We start from the raw sequence: 9079 nt of genomic DNA on the forward strand, positions 1-9079 counted from the left end.
GGACAACATGAAACGCACCAACATTCGAATTATAGGGGTTCCAGAAGAAGAAGAAAGAAAGAAAGGGACTGAGAAAATATTTGAAGAGATTATAGTTGAAAACTTCCCTAATATGGGAAAGGAAATAGTTAATCAAGTCCAGGAAGCACAGAGGGTCCCATACAGGATAAATACAAGGAGAAACACGCCAAGACACATATTAATCAAACTGTCAAAAATTAAATACAAAGAAAGCATATTAAAAGCAGCAAGGGAAAAACAACAAATAACACACAAGGGAATCCCCATAAGGTTAACAGCTGATCTCTCAGCAGAAACCCTACAAGCCAGAAGGGAGTGGCAGGACATACTGAAAGTGATGAAGGAGAAAAGCCTGCAACCAGGACTACTCTACCCAGCAAGGATCTCATTCACATTTGATGGAGAAATTAAAACCTTTACAGACAAGCAAAAGCTGAGAGAGTTCAGCACCACCAAACCAGCTTTACAACAAATGCTAAAGGAACTTCTCTAGACACGAAACACAAGAGAAGGAAATGACCTATAGTAGCGAACCCAAAACAATATATAAAATGGAAATAGGAACATACATATTGATAATTACCTTAAATGTAAATGGACTAAATGCTCCCACCAAAAGACACAGATTGGCTGAATGGATACAAAAACAAGACCCTTATATATGCTGTCTACAAGAGACCCACTTCAGACCTAGAGACACATACAGACTGAAAGTAAGGGGATGGAAAAAGATATTCCATGCAAATGGAAACCAAAAGAAAGCTGGAGTAGCAATTCTCATATCAGACAAAATAGACTTTAAAATAAGGACTATTAAAAGGGACAAAGAAGGACACTACATAATGATCAAGGGATCGATCCAAGAAGAAGATATAACAATTGTAAATATTTATGCACCCAACATAGGAGCACCTCAATACATAAGGCAAATACTAACAACCATAAAAGGGGAGATCAACAGTAACACATTCATAGTAGGGGACTTTAACACCCCACTTTCACCCATGGACAGATCATCCAAAATGAAAATAAATAAGGAAACACAAGCTTTAAATGATACATTAAACAAGATGGACTTAATTGATATTTATAGGACACTCCATCCAAAAACAACAGAATACACATTTTTCTCAAATGCTCATGGAACATTCTCCAGGATAGATCATATCTTGGGTCACAAATCAAGCCTTGGTAAATTTAAGAAAACTGAAATTGTATCAAGTATCTTTTCCGACCACAACGCCATGAGACTAGATATCAATTACAGGAAAAGATCTTTAAAATATACAAACACATGGAGGCTAAACAATACACTACTTAATAATGAAGTGATCACTGAAGAAATCAAAGAGGAAATAAAAAAATACCTAGAAACAAATGACAATGGAGACACAACGACCCAAAACCTATGGGATGCAGCAAAAGCAGTTCTAAGGGGGAAGTTTATAGCAATACAAGCCCACCTTAAGAAGCAGGAAACATCTCGAATAAACAACCTAACCTTGCACCTCAAGCAATTAGAGAAAGAAGAACAAAAAAACCCCAAAGCTAGCAGAAGGAAAGAAATCATAAAAATCAGATCAGAAATAAATGAAAAAGAAATGAAGGAAACAATAGCAAAGATCAATAAAACTAAAAGCTGGTTCTTTGAGAAGATAAACAAAATAGATAAACCACTAGCCAGACTCATCAAGAAAATAAGGGACAAGACTCAAATCAATAGAATTAGAAATGAAAAAGGAGAAGTAACAACTGACACTGCAGAAATAAAAAAAATCATGAGAGATTACTACAAGCAACTCTATGCCAATAAAATGGACAATCTGGAAGAAATGGGCAAATTCTTAGAAATGCACAACCTGCCAAGACTGAATCAGGAAGAAATAGAAAATATGAACAGACCAATCACAAGCACTGAAATTGAAACTGTGATTAAAAACCTTCCAACAAACAAAAGCCCAGGACCAGATGGCTTCACAGGTGAATTCTATCAAACGTTTAGAGAAGAGCTAACACCTATACTTCTCAAACTCTTCCAAAATATAGCAGAGGGAGGAACACTCCCAAATTCCTTCTACGAAGCCACCATCACCTTGATACCAAAACCAGACAAGGATGTCACAAAGAAAGAAAACTACAGGCCAATATCACTGATGAACATAGATGCAAAAATCCTCAACAAAATACTAGCCAACAGAATCCAACAGCACATTAAAAGGATCATACACCATGATCAAGTGGGGTTTATTCCAGGAATGCAAGGATTCTTCAATATACGCAAATCTATCAATGTGATAAACCATATTAACAAATTGAAGGAGAAAAACCATATGATCATCTCAATAGATGCAGAGCAAGCTTTCGACAAAATTCAACACCCATTTATGATAAAAACCCTCCAGAAAGTAGGCATAGAGGGAACTTTCCTAAACATAATAAAAGCCATATATGACAAGCCCACAGCAAACATCATCCTCAATGGTGAAAAACTGAAAGCATTTCCACTAAGATCAGGAACAAGACAAGGTTGCCCACTCTCACCACTCTTATTCAACATAGTTTTGGAAGTTTTAGCCACAGCAATCAGAGAAGAAAAGGAAATAAAAGGAATCCAAATCGGAAAAGAAGAAGTAAAGCTGTCACTGTTTGCAGATGACATGATACTATACATAGAGAATCCTAAAGATGCTACCAGAAAACTACTAGAGCTAATCAATGAATTTGGTAAAGTAGCAGGATACAAAATTAATGCACAGAAATCTCTGGCATTCCTATATACTAATGATGAAAAATCTGAAAGTGAAATCAAGAAAACACTCCCATTTACCATTGCAACAAAAAGAATAAAATATCTAGGAATAAACCTACCTAAGGATACGAAAGACCTGTATGCAGAAAATTATAAGACACTGATGAAAGAAATTAAAGATGATACAAATAGATGGAGAGATATACCATGTTCTTGGATGGGAAGAATCAACATTGTGAAAATGACTCTACTACCCAAAGCAATCTACAGATTCAATGCAATCCCTATCAAACTACCACTGGCATTTTTCACAGAACTAGAACAAAAAATTTCGCAATTTGTATGGAAACACAAAAGACCCCGAATAGCCAAAGCAATCTTGAGAACGAAAAAAGGAGCTGGAGGAATCAGGCTCGCTGACTTCAGACTATATTACAAAGCAACAGTAATCAAGACAGTATGGTACTGGCACAAAAACAGAAAGATAGATCAGTGGAACAGGATAGAAAGCCCAGAGATAAACCCACGCACATATGGACACCTTATCTTTGATAAAGGAGGCAGGAATGTACAGTGGAGAAAGGACAGCCTCTTCAATAAATGGTGCTGGGAAAACTGGACAGGTACATGTAAAAGTATGAGATTAGATCACTCCCTAACACCATACACAAAAATAAGCTCAAAATGGATTAAAGACCTAAATGTAAGGCCAGAAACTATCAAACTCTTAGAAGAAAACATAGGAAGAACACTCTATGACATAAATCACAGCAAGATCCTTTCTGACCCACCTCCTACAGTAATGGAAATAAAAACAAAAATAAACAAATGGGACCTAATGAAACTTCAAAGCTTTTGCACAGCAAAGGAAACCATAACCAAGACCAAAAGACAACCCTCAGAATGGGAGAAAACATTTGCAAATGAAGCAACTGACAAAGGATTAATCTCCAAAATTTACAAGCAGCTCATGCAGCTCAATAACAAAAAAACAAACAACCCCATCCAGAAATGGGCAGAAGACCTAAATAGACATTTCTCCAAAGAAGATATACAGAATGCCAACAAACACATGAAAGAATGCTCAACATCATTAATCATTAGAGAAATGCAAATCAAAACTACAATGAGATATCATCTCACACCAGTCAGAATGGCCATCATCAAAAAATCTAGAAACAATAAATGCTGGAGAGGGTGTGGAGAAAAGGGGACACTCTTGCACTGCTGGTGGGAATGTGAATTGGTTCAGCCACTGTGGAGAACAGTATGGAGGTTCCTTAAAAAACTACAAATAGAATTACCATATGACCCAGCAATCCCACTACTTGGCATATACCCTGAGAAAACCAAAATTCAAAAAGAGTCATGTACCAAAATGTTCATTGCAGCTCTATTTACAATAGCCAGGACATGGAAACAACCTAAGCGCCCATCATCGGATGAATGGATAAAGAAGATGTGGCACATATACACAATGGAATATTACTCAGCCTTAAAAAGAAATGAAATTGAGCTATTTGTAATGAGATGGATAGACCTAGAGTCTGTCATACAGAGTGAAGTAAGTCAGAAAGAAAAAGACAAATACCGTATGCTAACACATATATATGGAATTTAAGGGAAAAAAATGTCATGAAGAACCTAGGGGTAAGATAGGAATAAAGATGCAGACCTACTGGAGAATGGACTTGAGGGTATGGGAAGGGGGAGGGGTGAGTTTTGACAGGGCGAGAGAGAGTCATGGACATATACACACTAACAAACGTAGTAAGGTAGATAGCTGGGGGGGAAGCAGCCGCAAGGCACAGGGATATTAGCTCGGTGCTTTGTGACAGCCTGGAAGGGTGGGATGGGGAGAGTGGGAGGGAGGGAGACGCAAGAGGGAAGACATATGGGAACATATGTATATGAATAGCTGATTCACTTTGTTATAAAGCAGAAACTAACACACCATTGTAAAGCAATTATACCCTAATAAAGATATTTAAAAAAAAAAAAAAAAAAAAAAAAAAAAAACCTTCCAACAAACAAAAGCCCAGGACCAGATGGCTTCACAGGTGAATTCTATCAAACGTTTAGAGAAGAGCTAACACCTATCCTTCTCAAACTCTTCCAAAATATAGCAGAGGGAGGAACACTCCCAAATTCCTTCTACGAAGCCACCATCACCTTGATACCAAAACCAGACAAGGATGTCACAAAGAAAGAAAACTACAGGCCAATATCACTGATGAACATAGATGCAAAAATCCTCAACAAAATACTAGCCAACAGAATCCAACAGCACATTAAAAGGATCATACACCATGATCAAGTGGGGTTTATTCCAGGAATGCAAGGATTCTTCAATATACGCAAATCTATCAATGTGATAAACCATATTAACAAATTGAAGGAGAAAAACCATATGATCATCTCAATAGATGCAGAGCAAGCTTTCGACAAAATGCAACACCCATTTATGATAAAACCCTCCAGAAAGTAGGCATAGAGGGAACTTTCCTCAACATAATAAAGGCCATATAGGACAAGCCCACAGCAAACTGCATCCTCAATGGTGAAAAATTGAAAACATTTCCACTAAGATCAGGAAAAAGATAAGGTTGCCCACTCTCACCACTCTTATTCAACATAGTTTTGGAAGTTTTAGCCACAGCAATGAGAGAAGGAAAGGAAATAAAAGGAATCCAAATCGGAAAAGAAGAAGTAAAGCTGTCACTGTTTGCAGATGACATGATACTATACATAGAGAATCCTAAAGATGCTACCAGAAAACTACTAGAGCTAATCAATGAATTTGGTAAAGTAGCAGGATACAAAATTAATGCACAGAAATCTCTGGCATTCCTATATACTAATGATGAAAAATCTGAAAGTGAAATCAAGAAAACACTCCCATTTACCATTGCAACAAAAAGAATAAAATATCTAGAAATAAACCTACCTAAGGATACGAAAGACCTGTATGCAGAAAATTATAAGACACTGATGAAAGAAATTAAAGATGATACAAATAGATGGAGAGATATACCATGTTCTTGGATGGGAAGAATCAACATTGTGAAAATGACTCTACTACACAAAGCAATCTACAGATTCAATGCAATCCCTATCAAACTACCACTGGCATGTTTCACAGAACTAGAACAAAAAATTTCGCAATTTGTATGGAAACACAAAAGACCCCGAATAGCCAAAGCAATCTTGAGAACGAAAAAAGGAGCTGGAGGAATCAGGCTCGCTGACTTCAGACTATATTACAAAGCAACAGTAATCAAGACAGTATGGTACTGGCACAAAAACAGAAAGATAGATCAGTGGAACAGGATAGAAAGCCCAGAGATAAACCCACGCACATATGGACACCTTATCTTTGATAAAGGAGGCAGGAATGTACAGTGGAGAAAGGACAGCCTCTTCAATAAATGGTGCTGGGAAAACTGGACAGGTACATGTAAAAGTATGAGATTAGATCACTCCCTAACACCATACACAAAAATAAGCTCAAAATGGATTAAAGACCTAAATGTAAGGCCAGAAACTATCAAACTCTTAGAGGAAAACATAGGAAGAACACTCTATGACATAAACCACAGCAAGATCCTTTCTGACCCACCTCCTAGAGTAATGGAAATAAAAACAAAAATAAACAAATGGGACCTAATGAAACTTCAAACCTTTTGCACAGCCAAGGAAACCATAATCAAGACCAAAAGACAACCCTCAGAATGGGAGAAAACATTTGCAGATGAAGCAACTGACAAAGGATTAATCTCCAAAATTTACAAGCAGCTCATGCAGCTCAATAACAAAAAAACAAAAAACCTCATCCAAAAATGGGCAGAAGACCTAAATAGACATTTCTCCAAAGAAGGTATACAGAATGCCAACAAACACAGGAAAGAATGCTCAACATCATTAATCATTAGAGAAATGCAAATCAAAACTACAATGAGATATCATCTCACACCAGTCAGAATGGCCATCATCAAAAAATCTAGAAACAATAAATGCTGGAGAGGGTGTGGAGAAAAGGGGACACTCTTGCACTGCTGGTGGGAATGTGAATTGGTTCAGCCACTATGGAGAACAGTATGGAGGTTCCTTAAAAAACTACAAATAGAATTACCATATGACCCAGCAATCCCACTACTGGGCATATACCCTGAGAAAACCAAAATTCAAAAAGAGTCATGTACCAAAATGTTCATTGCAGCTCTATTTACAATAGCCCGGAGATGGAAACAACCTAAGTGCCCATCATTGGATGAATGGATAAAGAAGATGTGGCACATATATACAATGGAATATTACTCAGCCTTAAAAAGAAATGAAATTGAGCTCTTTGTAATCAGATGGATAGACCTAGAGTCTGTCATACAGAGTGAAGTATGTCAGAAAGAAAAAGACAAATACCGTATGCTAACACATATATATGGAAGTTAAGGGGAAAAAAATGTCATGAAGAACCTAGGGGTAAGACAGGAATAAAGACGCAGACCTACTGGAGAACGGACTTGAGGATATGGGGAGGGGGAAGGGTGAGCTTTGACAGGGCGAGAGAGAGTCATAGACATATACACACTAACAAACGTAAGGTAGATAGCTAGTGGGAAGCAGTCGCATGGCACAGGGATATCGGCTTTGTGTTTTGTGACAGCCTGGAGGGATGGGATAGGGAGAGTGGGAGGGAGGGAGATGCAAGAGGGAAGACATATGGGAACATATGTATATGTATAACTGATTCACTGTGTTATAAAGTAGAAACTAACACACCATTGTAAAGCAATTATACCCCAATAAATATGTTTAAAAAAAAAAAAAAAGATGGAGGGTAGGGGAATTCCCTGGTGGTCCAGTGGTTAGGACTCTGCACTTCCACTGCAGGGGGCACGGGTTCGATCCCTGTTTGGGGAAATAAGATCCCACAAGCCATGCGGCACAGCCAAAAAAGGAAAAAAAAACAAAAACAAAAACTAAAGATGGAGGACAGAAGCCATTTAGCCAAGGAATGCTAATGGTCTGTAGAAGCTGGGAATGGCCCTTGGCTGACAGCCTCTAGGAAAGTAAGACCTCAGTTCTAAAACTACAAGGAATTAAATTCTATCAACAACCTGAATGAGCAAGGAAACCAATTCTACTGTAAAACCTCCAGAAAGGAAAACAGCCCTCCCAATACCTTGATTTTACCCTGTAAGATCCATGTCAGACTTCTGACCTACAGAACTGTAAGATAATAAATGAGTGCAACATGAGCCACCAAATTTGTGATAACTTGTAATGACAGCAATAGAAAACCAATCTAATTCACTATTGCTCTAATGGCTAGTCATTAGTCCAAATCTCTTTGTTTATGGCACAGGAATACTCACTATGATAGTGTTCAATAGAACTTTCCCAGGCTCCCTCTTTTTTCTCCAATAGTTACAAAAAAAAATCTCCATTCTGTCAAATTAACCGAGGCTGTTATCTTTTTTCTCAAATATTAGCAAAGATTCCAATGATAAGGAGAAAATCATACATAATAAATCGTTTAAAAGGGAAATGATGGATTCTACACTACTGTAGTTACACAGAAGCTTCACGACCAGTTGTATATCACTATATATCAATCTTAAAAAGAAAGCCTGGGCTTCCCTGGTGGCGCAGTGGTTGAGGGTCTGCCTGCCAATGCAGGGGACACCGGTTCGTGCCCCGGTCTGGGAGGATCCCACATGCCGCGGAGCAGCTGGGTCCGTGGGCCATGGCCACTGAGCCTGCGCGTCCGGAGGCTGTGCTCCACAGCGGGAGAGGCCACAACAGTGAGAGGCCCGCATACCGCAAAAAAAGAAAAAAAAGAAAGCCTTAAAATTTTATCACATGAAATTTCTCTGGGAGGAAAAATAATTTAAAGTCAAGGAATGAAAGGAAAAGAAGCTTTTAACAGGCACTAAAATAGAGCTCAGTTTGACAGTTCAATAGTCATGTCATAGCCACTTCACTTTAATAGGTACAGTTTTTGTTCAAATCACTAAAATATCTCCAAATATATACCACACAACATTAAAGTTCACAAGTAACTTGGCTTCACATTGCAGTCAATTTTAAATAAGTGAAAAACTTGTTTGAGAGTTTGGTTAAAATCATTAAAGTACATGAAGTTGACATCTGTCAAAAAAGGTAAGTGCATTTCTATTAAGGAATTGATATTCAGTCACAGTAAATGGTAACTGTCAAGCAAACAAATGTAAGAAATTGGTTAAGGCACAAATATAGATACTGTTCAGTTGTATGCCAACAGTTTTAATCTTTCCAACTCACGGGGAA

At 37.8% G+C, this 9079-nt stretch overlaps 1 non-coding gene across 1 annotated transcript; it reads left to right on the forward strand.

Moving 5' to 3' along the window:
* Positions 1-7617: 7617 nt before the first annotated feature.
* TRNAG-UCC (transfer RNA glycine (anticodon UCC)) lies at positions 7618-7690 on the forward strand. The gene has a single exon. It is a non-coding gene; the product is annotated as a tRNA-Gly (tRNA).
* The last annotated feature ends 1389 nt before the right edge of the window (positions 7691-9079 follow it).

The sequence above is a fragment of the Phocoena phocoena genome, chromosome X (genome assembly GCF_963924675.1).
Source record: "Phocoena phocoena chromosome X, mPhoPho1.1, whole genome shotgun sequence".
In the NCBI taxonomy this organism is placed as follows: Eukaryota; Metazoa; Chordata; class Mammalia; order Artiodactyla; family Phocoenidae; genus Phocoena; species Phocoena phocoena.